This window comes from Phalacrocorax carbo, chromosome 3 (genome assembly GCF_963921805.1).
Source record: "Phalacrocorax carbo chromosome 3, bPhaCar2.1, whole genome shotgun sequence".
NCBI classification, from domain to species: domain Eukaryota; kingdom Metazoa; phylum Chordata; class Aves; order Suliformes; family Phalacrocoracidae; genus Phalacrocorax; species Phalacrocorax carbo.
In genome coordinates, this window is record NC_087515.1 from 126,633,634 (window position 1) to 126,648,564 (window position 14,931).

Consider the following 14,931-nt stretch of genomic DNA (forward strand, 5'->3'; position numbering starts at 1 on the left):
GACCTAAAACAACTATTGGAGCCAGAACTGTGCTGTGATTTCAAAAATGCCCTGTAAAGCCTTTTCCCTTCCTCTCCTTCCAGGACAGTGCAGAAATATGACATTGTATAAAGTCAATATGTATTAGCCAGGCATTTTACGGCAAAAAGCACTCCATTTTTAAGACTGGTAAGCCATAATTCAGATATGCATTGCATTTTAACTCAAAGTAAAAAAATAATAACACCCGGTCCGGAGCAGTGTTTGATTTCCTCTGATCCTACTGTTCAAAATTAATATCTTTGCCTCAAGTTTTGTAGGGTTTGGGTTTTGGGGTTTTTTTAATTCACGAAAGGCCACCCTTGATATTATGATCTTTTCCCAACACAAGCATTATTCCCCCTTCCTTCTGTGATTCTGTGGTTCCCTCGGTATGTCTCATACCCATCTAATTCACTACGCCTAATGCACCTGACTGATATATTTGTTGAAACATTATCCTGTAATTAAATTGGGGGGGTGGTGGTGCAAAGTCATGTTCTTTCTACTTGCAAAATGAGAATTAGACCCCACTGATTTCTGTGGTCTCTGTCCAGTGTCAAGCACTGAGTGCGACAACAGCCAAGAGCTCATCCGGAAGGTGCTGAGCGCTCGTGGCTTCCGTGGGTGTCAATGCAAAGACACCTGGTGAGTTCAAGACACAAAACCATGAACTCTCATGGGCCTTCAACATCTCTGCACCTGCAGGCGGACCCACAACCCCCCCAGCGATCAGCCCCTGTGGGTGCCAAGGAAGATTTCCACTCCAAGATGGAAGGATAGTTTTCAAATAAATGGGATTATATGTTTGCCAAGCCCTCCTTCAGCTGGAATGTGTGATGGATTCACTATTATACACAGCAATGGCAGCAGAAAATGATGCCTAAAAAAATGATGCCTATTTCTGTAGACTGTACATATTTAAATCACACAATCCCAGACTGGTGGGGGTTGGCAGGGCCCTCTGGAGCTCATCCCGTCCCACCCCCTGCTGGAGCAGGCACCCCCAGAGCAGGGGCACAGGGCCGCGTCCAGGCGGGGGGTGAATGTCTCCAGGGAAGGGACCCCACAGCCTCTCTGGGCAGCCTGTGCCCCTGCTCTGGCACCCACACAAATGATCATATATGAGTGTCCCTCCCAAAACTCACTCGGTAAACAACGTTCATACAGGTAACGTGCACCTTCCTCTTTTCCGGAGCAAAATATAAAAGCCACAGAATCCCCCCTTGTCATAATTTACAAACACCCGCAGGATAATTCTGCTTTATCTGCTATATAAAACAGCGCTCTGTGCTTTACACAAATGTGGACAAACAACTTTAGGACGCTCAAATGACAAGAAACCCGGTGATGTGTGTTGCACACAAAGAGAAAGGAAAAGCTCCTGCATTTCGTGCCGCTGCAGACGTGCTGCGAGGCCACTAGAGGGCAATGAAACAAATCAGGTTTTCCTCCAGCCCCGTTAAATCCCCTAATTCCGCGCTCGAAGGTTTTTGCCTATAATAATATATCACGGGATAATGGGAAAATTTATTTCCTATGATTGTTGGCACATAAAATAGCAACGACGTATATATAATGGCAAGAAGAGTTGGATGAAAAATAATCATCCAAGATATAATTAGCTGAGTGAGATAAAAATAAAAAATATTACAGAAAGTAAAATGAGGGAGATGATGATATTAAAAGCGCACATTTGTGTGTGTATGTGGAGAAGGAGGAGGGATGCTACAGTCCCTCACTGTGATTTCCTAACTCCTCTTTTTTCAGAATTTTTCTTTGGGTATTTTAATCTCCGCGAAACTTTACCTTTTGGGCTGAAAGTTGTCATCAAATAGTATTTGCTGGAGGCCATTAATTTTCCAAGTTTTCTAGGATAACTGTTCAGGTGTTTCTGTGAAACACAACTGGGAAAAATACTGGATTTTCCATATTGAAAAAAAAAAATCTGGGACACTTTCTTTAAGCAGTGCAAAAACTCAGCCTTGAAGTTTACAGTTGAGAGTCCTTCAGCATGAAGAACTGGCCAATAAACCCAAAGTTGTCTAATTTTTTTTGACTCTTTAGAAAAATGTGGTTTTCACACAATCGGTGGATGGTTAGTATTGAATATTCTAAAAGAGGGAATGAGCACCGGTTTCCTGCAGCACTTCAAAAGGGACAAGTAAAGCAACACACACAACACTGCCAATTTGTACCTGGGTAAAAACAAAAACAAGCAAAAAAAAAAAAAAAAAGAAACGACTTTCAAATGGTAAGGAATATAATTAGTGCCAATCAACATGTTTTTGTAGAAAACAGGTCAAATATAAACCAAACATCTTTCTTTGATGAGATTAGATTAGCTGACAAAGGAAACTTTGTAGATACAATATAGTTAACACTTCAGATTTGATTTAGTACCGTATAACTATCTTAATAAATAAAGAAGTGCTACACGGTATCAACACAGCAAATGGTAACTGCATTAAGATGGACTTTCACCAGAATTGTTACGAAGCGCAGTGACCAAGCCTTAGAAATAGTTCTAAAATTAGTGCTGGTAAAATTGGAAGATCCCGTGAAGCTCAGAGTTAGAGCAAATGCTGATAATCCCGAGGCGCCCACATTGCACAGCTGAGATCTTTGTTACATGGTTAAACCCCGAATTCTACATCTAGGGAGGTGAAATCCAAAAATTTTACATCTAGGAACAAAGACTAAAGGCATGTCTACAGAAACGTGTGTATAAACAGCAGCGTGCCCAGGGAGGTGATCTGACCTTTCTTTACGTCATAGATTAAGCTCGTTCTGTGATATTGGATCCAGTTGTGGTACCCATTTTTATTTTTTTCACAGAAAAAAAAAAAGAAAACTGATGTTAAAAGGCAAAAACTTCAAGGAAGTTCAAAACTAAGTTTAAAAGATTTTTCTGGCGAAAGTCACTGATATGAGAACACCGATGCATAAAGCTACAATTTTGACTACACACATTTCCTGATAAAAAATAATTAGTTGAATAATACTGACTATTCTACTGAAGAAATGATGCATCCATGGCTTTCACTGTCAGGCACCTGCTGTTACAAATATATACTTTCACCTAGTTTAAGCCGCTGGCTCAGGGTCTTCATTACACCTTTCCCTACTAGCTTACAAAGTGCCTTCATGTGTAAAAGAGCTTTTCTTCTGTGAACATCTTAAATACAGTTCCTTCAAAAATTGAAAAAGTCGTGGTTTAACTGAGTCACCTAAAAATAACCAAAACAAAGGAGAAAGGAACAGCCAAAATGGAAATGTATCTACCTCAATAAGCCATGGGAAGCTGGTTGCTTGGGGAAAGGTCAGGGCCAAAAACTACAGGGCAAGAAGTCCTGGGGGCTGGGAGCACTGTGTCACTTAAGATGATTTCTCAGTCTTTGATGACCCTTTCTGCAGTGGCTTGGCCGAGAACACACCTACATGGTGCTGCAGCAGGAGGCATCTTAGGATGCTTTAGGCAGCAGGAGGAGAGAATATATTTTGTCCGCCTTGATATGTCAGGTAGTTGGATTTACTTTTAGACCCTGTGACTAAATGGCATGTAATAAAGATCAGCTAGAAAAAAATACAAGTTCATCCTTGTCTCAAGGATAAAGAGAAGATTTTTTCAGAAACACGGGCCTGAGGAATGGAGGGGAAAATCTGAAGACTGGGGAAAATGTGGAGCTAGAAGGAAAGGGCTGTGGGGCAAGGTCAGCTGATAGAACCACCTGGAGAGCAAAAGAGTCAGGAACTAATGTGGGGAGGAAACAAACAACAACTAAAGGCTGAAATAAACTTGGGAGTGGGGAAATGAAGAGAGAAAGGCAGAAGAACTGATTTTTCTACATCAGCCCAACGGAGAGCTGTAACGTGGGCTTTGCTTGATCTTGCCTGTCAGCACCATCTAGCTGGTACTTCAGCAGTTAGGCTCATGAGCCCTGCAGCATAAGATGACAAAATTACTAGCTACAGAGCCACTGAATAAAATCAAAGTCATAGATGCAGAGATGCCTGAACTAAAACTTTTGTAAAATAGGACTGAACGCAGGCAAATCTCGTCCCTCCACGTCTTCAGACACACCCAAATACTGAGGAATAGCAGCACCCGTTATTTCCTCTGTGCTTCCCAGCGGCTCTTAACAAAATATCTTCAGATATTCCTGTATGCCTGTGTACAAATGGTTTATCTACAGGCCTAAGCCCATTGATACACCATTGAGAAAATACTGATGTTAGTATCTGTTGTAACTCCATGCTTTCTTGGAATGATGGGCAAGCATTAACCCAAAGAGAAATGTCTTGGCTTTTCCTAGCTGGGTTGGTTTTAATGCCTGCAATCCTACAAAGCTCTAGCACAAGAGTGATCATACAGTTGCGGGTATTGCCCACCAACCAAAGAGCCCCTTCTGACCCCTCTCTGCAATCTAGCTCTTACTGGAATCAGTAGAAATCCTGGATCTAAAAGAAAAAAACAAAAAAGGTTAGCCTACAAGTGACCTGTGGAAGTCAATAAAGGAGAAAAAGGTCTTGATGCAAAAAGATCACAAGATCAAAACAGACAGGACAACGTTGCTTGCTAAAGCATGCTCTGATTTTTCCTTTCCAGGAAGTATTGACTTGTTTTCTCAAAAGCTGAGAGCTCTGTTTGACTGAGTGGCATACTTCAAACATGAAATAATACACAGAATTCTCTGGTAGTATATTGGGGAACAAAAATGCTGAAATTAAAGGGCCAGATTTTTAACTCAATTGCATTACTGGAAATCCAAAGTAATTCCATTGATTCTAATGGTGTTGCTCTGGATTTGCAGCTGTATGGCTGATCTGCCTTGGGTTCTGTGAGAAAATCTTGCAAGTTATTTAAGCAAATGTTAACATCAGTTAGAAAACAACTTCATCAGGGCATGACAACTGTCGATACACGCTGTAGTACACCTGGTTATCAAATTGTTTGAACCCGAGTGGTTAAGTGGACACTCCTATGTCCATATTTAGATACCCAAGCAGTATATTTTATAAATGCAAAGTGTCTGTTGTTTCCATGTGTGTGCCCTGTGGAGCTCCGAACTTCCTGAAGTGCCATTATGTTCTTATATCTGACTTGAAGACCCTGTTTCAAATAAATTTTTGGCTTCACATTTTAGAGTTGGATAAACAGTGGAAAAGTACTCCACAAGTACTTGCTTGAATTCTGTGTGCTTAAGCACACTTTTGTCTCTGAGAAAACCTGAGGGTTCAGTACTGTCCTTTGGATCCCACAGCTTTGCACTAAGGATAAGCAAACTCTTTGGACAGCAGAAGTAATGCTCCCAGACTTCACCATGCTCATTAAAAATTTATGGGTCATTTTAAAAAAGAAAAAGGCCTTTTGTTTCATTTTTTAATCTGTATGGAAACTATAAACCAGGCCAACCCCTCTCCTCCTCTCCAGATCAATTCAGAGAGTCCCACTACAAGTCTTATCTTTCACCTGGACAGGGACAGATTGAAAGGCCAGAGCAGAATTAAGACACAACATTCTCAACACATCTTGAGACTCAGCACATCTTGAGACTCAGCACATCTTGAGATGATCTCTCAGTTTTCGTTTCCTGGAAATTTTTGCTTAAGTTAGTTTTAAGGGCTACATTTAACCCAAAGACATGAAGATCTGATACAACAGGAACACCTAATCATAATCATCTTTCTGTTGTCTTGACCTTCTTCTAGACTATTTTATCATGTCCTCCGCATAACTAATCTCTTAGTTAAACTAAACTCCTTCAGAGCTCCCTTAAGAGAAGAAACTATATCCTCTTCCTTTTAAATCACTGTGTACACTTAAACCATAATTATTAATATCACTATCAAATTTATACTCCTGCCATTTAATATGCTTGTGAAACTTTCAGAGTGCTATGATGGATGCATAGTCAAGATCAAGAAATTCATAAGCCTCAACTAGAAGCCCTTCAGAATGATCCTAGGTGCCATGGAACCATGTGGGAGCACATTTACAGGCTGATGTAAAGGCATTTATCCTCAGTGTGTTGGCATCACTACAGACTCCACTATGTTGCCTTACCACTGGTATGACCTAGGACCCATGGATGGAGCAGCAACTGGAGGCCAGTTCAGACAGGGTCGCACATCTCAAATGGCACTAGACTCTCGTAGGCAAGTCAACATAGCCCTTTAAATCATCATCTTCTGGATCAGCATGAAGATCTGCCCTGAAGACTGAGAATTCATCTGCCTAAGTATATGAAAACTTGATGTCTAGACAAACTTAGGGTGTTTTACATTACTGGCAAGCTGAACAGAGCAAGCAATACAAAGCAGGAAATGTTTTATTTACAACCCATTCTTGGAGTCAAATCTATTTGATATTTACATTAGTTTATTGTAGGGCAATTTCTAATATTAGTTTAAATGTCCAATATAAGTGTTAGCTTGAAGCACTGGCTTCACGTTCACAGTCCAATAAAGCAAATGGCTTCTTTGCTGAACCCCATGACCTCCCAGATGAAAAAATGATTGTAAAATAGAAAGTATGGTTTCATAATGTTGTTCATAGTTCTAACTTCAAATGCATGATTAGCTGTATTTGCAGCAGTCAAAGGGCTAAGTGAAACACCCGGCCTTTGATCAAATGAACAGTATATATGCAGAATCAAAAGCTAAAAAAAAAACCATCTTGCCTTCCTCTGCATTGATAAAAGCAAGCAACATGTGCTATCGCTGCATCCAGGGGAACAAGAAATAGTATGCAACTGGTAGCATGCTGCACTCAGCATAGGATGGTGGCATTTCTCTGCCTCAGTAAATTTTGAGGTGTCCTTAGTCCTTCCTTGCTTTCCAGGGATGCTCATTTGTGTTTTCATATGGACATATACACCCCGTACATTTCCTAGTTTCAGAATAAAGTCACCTTGGTGGTGATGTTAACATGTTTTTCCTCCCGCAACTTGACGTGAGATTCCACAGCATAGAAATGTAAGAAAATCTTTTAAGAAAGGAAAGTCAGATGAACAGGAACTGTAATATTGAGCGAACTCTCATGTATTATGTTATGGCTGCAAAGAAAACCATAGGGCGCTGACCATGTCTATCATAACAGAATTCCATACCAAAAAAGTAGAAAAAATAGACACAGCAGAGGACCATAAAACTTTATAAATGCATTGTAGCCATGTGCTTCAGCCTAAATTCAACAAAGAAAGCACAAGTGGGTTGTTAGTGAGTGTTGGCAATAGGACAGGTCATCTCACAGACATATTTATTCTAAAGAGCTCAGACAAGCCAGTTACAGAATACTAAGTTCATGCCATTAAAGCTTTTATCTTGTTGCCACTGTCATCAAGAAATGCAGTCAAAAGTGTGTATGAGTTTTGAGCTATCCTTCTGCTGCAAGGTGACCAAATTTTCTTGGAGCGACAAAAGAAGTCAAATTTTCTGTGGTTTAAGCTAATACGAAAAGAGTCAGCAACTGTTCGCACAAAACCTCCTCATCCGTAGCCTAATGCAGCTTTCTCAGAGCGGGATGAACATAAAAAGGGTATCTCTGTAGCACAGATGAGTGATTACAAAACAAATAATGGCTTAGCTTATCAGATCAGGTTTGCTTATTTTCATAAGAACTATCACCATCAATCAGGAATCAAGTAGCTCCTATTCACATCAGAGTGAAGCAAAGATAATTCGATATGTAAAGCCCTGAAATAGACATAATTTGAAGAGGAGTAAGCAGGTGTTATTTTTTATTGACTCTATTATATTGCTTTAATAACAACAACTTACTTTTTAAAAGAGCTATTTAACTTTTCCCAGCCAAAACACACGTGAAAAACTGTCTCCCAGCCAAAGCATATTCTGAACTCACACAGCACATTACATAAAACCACAGCTGAATGTTGTAAATTCGCTCCACAAGGCACTCCTTCGTGCAATTAAAAACCCCGACTGTCGATCCCGTAGGTCTGTAAACAGCCTTTCCTCCAGCCTGGACAAACACATTCCTGACCATTCCCTTGCAGATTTCTACGCCACAGCTCAATGCGCTAACCAGGAAACTCCAGCTTTCAGTTCTGCTCTTTTCTATGATTCCCAATACAAAGCTCTTCTTTTTGCAGCCGAGGGGTTTGTTGGTTTGTTCCCACATCGTCCCACAGCAAGCTCAGGAAAGCTTCACGGTACCTGTTAGGCTGCTGAGCTGCAGAGGCTGTTGCCTCTTATGCTGGCCACTACTAACTCACCATTTCCCTTATTCTGCAGAACGCAGCCATCCATCACAGCCTGGTTTATACCTGGCGAGGTCCACGCATGAATTAGGTATCTGAACTTCCATTACCGTCACGAGAGATCAGGGGGTGCCTAAAATCAGCTACCTAAATACAGGCATTTAGCATTATTTGAGGTGCCCAGTGTATTTCAGATATCTACACAGGACTGGCAGATATGATACTGCCGCGAAGGGATATTTGTGTGTTGTAGAGCAGCAGCTGTAGGTTGGCTGAGATACACTAGGGTTTCCCCAACAGCACTAGGTGTGAGCGACTGAATCAGGCCCTGGGAATGTGTCCCATGGCTGAGCGCACACTCAGTTTTGGGTAAATGTGAACTCCCAGGGCAGCGGTTAGTTGAGTCCTTCCAGTGGAGCACAGCATTGCTCATGCAGGCGCTTCTACTTGACAAGGATATAAGGGAGCTTCAAGGGCTGACCGGCAGCTGGTTTACAGCTCTCGGCTAAGACATGGTATCTGATGGTCCCGCCATAGAGGAGCTTCATGACAACTACCAAAGCCAATCTCAGTGTTAAGTCAATGTGTTCCCAGTCCTCCGGTGACCAAGTTCAGAATCAGGAGTGCTATCATGTAACTGTAGGCACACTGAAATTTGGCCACTGCAAATGAATGATAGCACTGTAAATCCACAGCTGCGTAAAGTAATTACAGAATCCCAGAATCCCAGACTGGCGGGGGTTTGGAAGGGCCCTCTGGAGCTCATCCCGTCCCACCCCCTGCTGGAGCAGGCACCCCCAGAGCAGGGGCACAGGGCCGCGTCCAGGCGGGGGGTGAATGTCTCCAGGGAAGGGACCCCACAGCCTCTCTGGGCAGCCTGTGCCCCTGCTCTGGCACCCACACAGGGAAGGGGTTTGTCCTCATGTTCAGGTGGAACTTCCCGTGTTCCAGCTTGTGCCCGTGGCCCCTTGGCCTGGCGTTGGGCACCGCTGAAAAGAGCCCGGCCCCATCCCCCTGACACCCACCCTTCAGATATTTATAAGCACTGATGAGATCCCCCCTCAGCCTTCTCTTCTCCAGGCTGAACAGACCCAGGTCTCTCAGCCTTTCCTCATGAGGGAGATGCTCCAGCCCCTGATCCCCTTGGCAGCTCCCCCCTGGCCTTGCTCCAGCAGTTCCCTGCCCTTCTTGCACTGGGGGGCCCAGAACTGGCCGCAGCCCCGCAGCTGTGGCCTCACTGGGGCAGAGCAGAGGGGGAGGAGAACCTCCCTCGCCCTGCTGGTCACACTCCTTTTCATGCATCCCTATTCTTCCCATGGTCATCCATGATTTATCATTAACTGTTCAGGGCTTTAAAGGTTAGGAAAATAACAGACAAAACAAAAAAAACCCACCCCAATGCTCCCCAAAAAACCATCACAGTAAAACTCATGAAGAACAAAACCCAAGAACCACAGAATCACAGAATGGTTTGGGTGGGAAGGGACCGCTAGAGGCCATCCAGCCCAACCCCCTGCCATGAGCAGGGACATCTTCAACCAGAGCAGGTTGCTCAGAGCCCCGTCCAGCCTGGCCTTGAGTGTTCCCAGGGATGGGGCATCGACCACCTCTCGGGGCAACCTGGGCCAGGCTTTCACCACCTTCATAGTAAAAAATTTCTTCCTTATATCCAGTCTAAATCCACCCTCCCTTACTTTAAAACTGTTACCCCTTGTCCTGTCACAGAAACACAGAGGAAAACCAATGGTTCTTCAGGTTCAGATGCTCCAATCCCTACAAATGTGAAACCAAACAGTACATTTGAAGTTACCGGTTGAAGGACTCCCTTCTCAGCTGCATGTGAGTACATACGCAATAAAGCACGAGGTAAAACTAACCCACGGTACACTAATATGAGCTAGTAATCCTTTGCTTGCTTGATTCAAAAGGAAATATTTGGTCAAATTCATGTTCCTCAGGCCAAGTCTTTTGTTAAATTAACAGAAAATGCTGTTTGATTAAATGCAACGAAAACTGACTATTTGACCAAGTTGAAGCTAGTTTCAGTCATTTAACTGAGCATCTTCTTCAGACCTTCACAGAAACATATTTGCTATGGCTGCAGTGTGATCCAGTCTCTCCTCTGAGCATCACATACTGTTCCCTTCAAGATCTCCAGAAAGTCTACCCAGCTACGGTTTTACAGGTCCTGACATTTCTACAAAGAGACTGTTCTCCAGACCAACAGGCTGGGCAATGGGTTAGTTTCAATTGCCTAGATTTCTTGTAGTAATACTAAATGGTAATTTTTAAATTTAATCCCTTCACCTCCCCTTACAGTACATTTTGGACGAGTTATACATATTTGCAGGCCCCAAAGCAAACAATTAGCATTGCTTTTTCCTTTTATTTTTTTTTTCCTTTGTAACTCTGGCTTTGGTGAACTTAATGGTTTTTTTTTATTCGTTTTCTCAATCTGTTGACCAGCTGGTTTAGATTTCAGGGAGGATTTCTACCAGCATCACAAGGTAGTCCTGCAAGATTATACCCTTACAGTCCAAATCATAAAAACAATGCATTACATTACTCCTAGCAAAGCTCCATCCATTTCTAAGAAAAAAAAAGTTACTTCTGTACCTCCTCTACCTTTCCTACATGTTCAGTGAAAAAGGATTCATTCCAGTTCTCTGGACTTTAGAAAAATCCACATTTTTAAAGTCTTCCTAAAATAACATCTCTAGACTCCTGCCTCTTTGAGCCCTTATAACTCTCTCCAGATTACAACTATAAGAGCAAATGACAGCAACTCTCCCCACCAACTTCTTGGCTATAACAAATCAGGAGCTTATTACCTGCTTCAATTCATTTATATTTATTCACAGAGAGGCCCTTTAGTTGCTTTGTGGAAGGATCTTCTCCTGCCAAATATTTGCTTTTGTAACAAAGTAATAGATCTGTATTTTGCCCTCTGTGCACATTTTTCACTGTCAGTGCTGTCCTACATGAGGATGCAGAGATGTTGGCATTTTGGGGATGCTACTTTAATATAAGCCAAGCATGCATAGGAGGGACTCGGTATATTCTTGGAGCCTGAAAACCCAGCGTTAGCACTTGACAAAACAAATACAAGCATCTGATTCAGAAAAAAATAAATACAAATGTCTTCCCACCCTTATTTCACTATTTGGATTATTGCCTAGATAAGTCATTTGAAAACCAAATCCAGCCTTGCAACTGCCTTGAAAATTGAGTAACCTCAGGTTCAACTGTATTAAAAAACTTCAGCTTCAGGCAAAACTGATGGAACAGCTCATTCACAGTACTTTCACCAAGCCCTGGCCCTCATTTTATGTTTTTCTGATTACACTTACATTGTGTCACAATTTACCGGCAGCACTATTGTATTATAATATATATTACCACTAGCCGACTCTGACTGCGTGCATTCAGCTTCATCAACAGCTAAAGACGCATGGCTCAATGCATATTCATTGCTGTACTGCCATTTCTCAGCTGTTAAAACAGCTGCATGAATCAGCAACAAGTTTCACAACTTAAAATAGATGTAACCCTGCAGGATACTTGGGCTTAGTGCACATTATGTTTCTCACTCGTAGGCTGGTACAGTTAGGGACATGGTGCACTTAACTACACTATTCCTCCACTTAAGCATAGCACTACCCGAAAGATGTAAGCTACATTAATGTTTCAGTTTGGAGCAGAATCACAGAAGGCAGGGGCTGGAAGGGCCCTCTGGAGCTCACCCCGTCCCACCCCTGCGTGAGCAGGCACCCCCAGAGCAGGGGCACAGGGCCGCGTCCAGGCGGGGGGTGAATGTCTCCAGGGAAGGGACCCCACAGCCTCTCTGGGCAGCCTGTGCCCCTGCTCTGGCACCCGCACAGGGAAGGGGTTTGGCCTCATGTTCAGGTGGAGCTTCCCGTGTTCCAGCTTGTGCCCGTGGCCCCTTGGCCTGGCGCTGGGCACCACTGAAAAGAGCCCGGCCCCATCCCCCTGACACCCACCCTTCAGATATTTATAGGCACTGATGAGATCCCCCCTCAGCCTTCTCTTCTCCAGGCTGAACAGACCCAGGTCTCCCAGCCTTTCCTCACGAGGGAGATGCTCCAGCCCCTGATCCCCTTGGCAGCTCTGCCCTGGCCTTGCTCCAGCAGTTCCCTGCCCTTCTTGCACTGGGGGGCCCAGAACTGGCCACAGCCCCGCAGCTGTGGCCTCACTGGGGCAGAGCAGAGGGGGAGAACAACATCCCTCTCCCTCCTGGCCAGTCGAGGTGTGCTTTTGTACTAAATCCCCTGATCATTGTCACTTATCACACCTCATTTCACTTTACAGAGTGGCCTTGGGATGAATGAACCCAATTCCTTTTGATGGGGCGAACCCAGAAACACACCACTCACTTCCATCTCCTATTAGCACGTGGTTCAGAGGTCCAAACTGCAGCTATGGAAAAACAAACCCTCTTGAAACGCACATAGTGTGTTCTGGGTCCTCAGTACAAACTGTTTGGTTCAGCAGAGCTGCTCCTCTCAGCCCATACTCTTTGCTAAATGTAGGCAGAGCTGAACACGGCGCTCTGGCTTCTAGAGAGGAGCTACCGCTTCAGGCTAGCCTGTCGTGGAGGCAGGAATTCATGATACCAACCTTGGGGTTGGATGGCTTCTATCCTCAGTGAACAAAAATATTTCCTTCAAGTTAACAATCATATCTGGATTTATGAAAAAAAAAACCACAACCCTCTAGGAAACACATAATTTTCTGTTTGGAGGACATTCTTGACTCTCTTCCAGGGGCTCAGCACAAAAAGACATCAAAGAGCACATGCTCAATTCTTAAGTCAACAAGCAAATAAACCACCTTTGCTTTTATTCATTTGCTGTGCCAAAAATCTCATCCACGTTGCAGTTATTGTACTTTTAATATTTGTTAGTCCCCTGTTTGGGGTATGCACCGCTGCTTATCATGGAAAAATCAAGTGTTACACCATCCCCACATGTTTTTACCTGTCATTATCAGGTGCATAGGTATGCAAGTGTCACTGCCAGAAGAGCTCGGCATTTGGTTTAAATTACTGCAATAATAAGGAACGTGGTTGTATTACATTTACATTAAAATAATGTAATGCAAAATATTTAATATAACAAGGGATTCCAGACTGTTTGCTCAGTTTGTTTCCAATACCACCATTCTACTGCTACTGCAATGCCACAGTAGATAATATCGTAGATATTGTTGTTGATAATACGTAGAAACCATATATTCTCTAGGAATTTCGGTACATATTTGCTGTGTTTCCTTAGTTGGCAACGCAGTCCCCTTCCTTCCCCTTACTTAAGTGCAAAAACAAACTCTACATGTGATCACTTACAGAGTTCTGCCTAATTATATAAATGTACTAATTATACACACTTTTCAAATGGTGATAGACTTCAAAGTAGGTAAATTTTAAATTGTGCCATTAAGAAAATCTATTTGATGATGGAAATTTCTGTAATATCATATTGCAATCTTCTACATAGTAATTTTGCTTTCAAGTCAGTATTAATTTAATGACAAATAACAGCAGACAATAATAGAGTTGTGAAAGCAAACTGAAAGCTGTAAGATTTACAGTGTGATATTGGTCAGCAGATGTTAACAAAAAGGATCAAAACCAATTTGGAAAAGCAATGGATCTAGAGTAAACAATGAGCAGAAAGAAGTTCTGCATGATAAATATGAATACCGAACCTTCAGAAACCACCCTGTTAACAACGATAAACACCTGCAAGACTGACTTATCCCCATGTGTTCAGCTACTCCTGAGAAAATATGTATGTCATTGAGCACTCAATTTACATGCACAGTTATCACACTGCTGAGAACGACTTGCAAATTAGTTCCTTGCAGTTCAGAGCATCTCTTTGCATGCAAAATAACGCCAACTGCACGTACAACCCAGCCCTACGAGTGCGCACATAGCTCAGCCCACCACTGCCATACTCATTTATGAAAACCAAACTGCCACACGAGACTTCAGCACCCGCACCTCCTTTTCGTACCTTGGCACATGCTTCTGAATGTCATACCCTTGCTCTCCAAAACACGGCGCTTTACCTTTAACGTTAGATACTCACCACAAACCCTGGGTCTTCAACATAACTCCTTAGCGAAGTTACAGTACAAGCAAATGCATGAAAGCTGATACCCTTTTAGCACTACTTAATAGTTACTCTGCCTATTGTCCTGATGTCCTAGGTGAGCAGTTTTTTTCATGTAAGATTTTATGTATCTCTGCTGTAGAATCGGGATCTTGCATTGTCGAGACCACTAGGCAGATCAGACAGCAATTACAATGCAGCAACATTATAGGGCATTAATCCCTCTGCCTTTAGTTAAATAATAGCTTATGTGGCAGGGAAGAGACAGAATCCATCTACACTGAAAAATAGGACTGTGTATAAAAAGGGAAATGGTCGATCTTCTCTCACACAAATCCTAGTGTCAAAAGAAATAGCCTTACTAAGTCACGAGCTGTCACATTTAATCAAAGACATTTATGGAATGGCTTGATAGAAGCATCTTATAAGCAGCAGGTGGGTGATCCTGAGTCACCAAGCTCAAATGTTGACCGGGACTTTCCCCCGGGGTTCAAGAACACCTAGGTCTGAGATTTTGGCTACACCCTTCAGAATATGGGGTCCTGTTACGCTTGAAT

The 14,931-nt window shown here is 42.8% G+C and overlaps 1 protein-coding gene across 1 annotated transcript in view; it reads right to left on the bottom strand.

The window, feature by feature from the left end:
* Positions 1 to 14,931, bottom strand: part of MSRA (methionine sulfoxide reductase A) — a 301,026-nt gene that overhangs the window by 82,523 nt on the left and 203,572 nt on the right. The gene's annotated exons all lie outside the window — the stretch shown is intronic.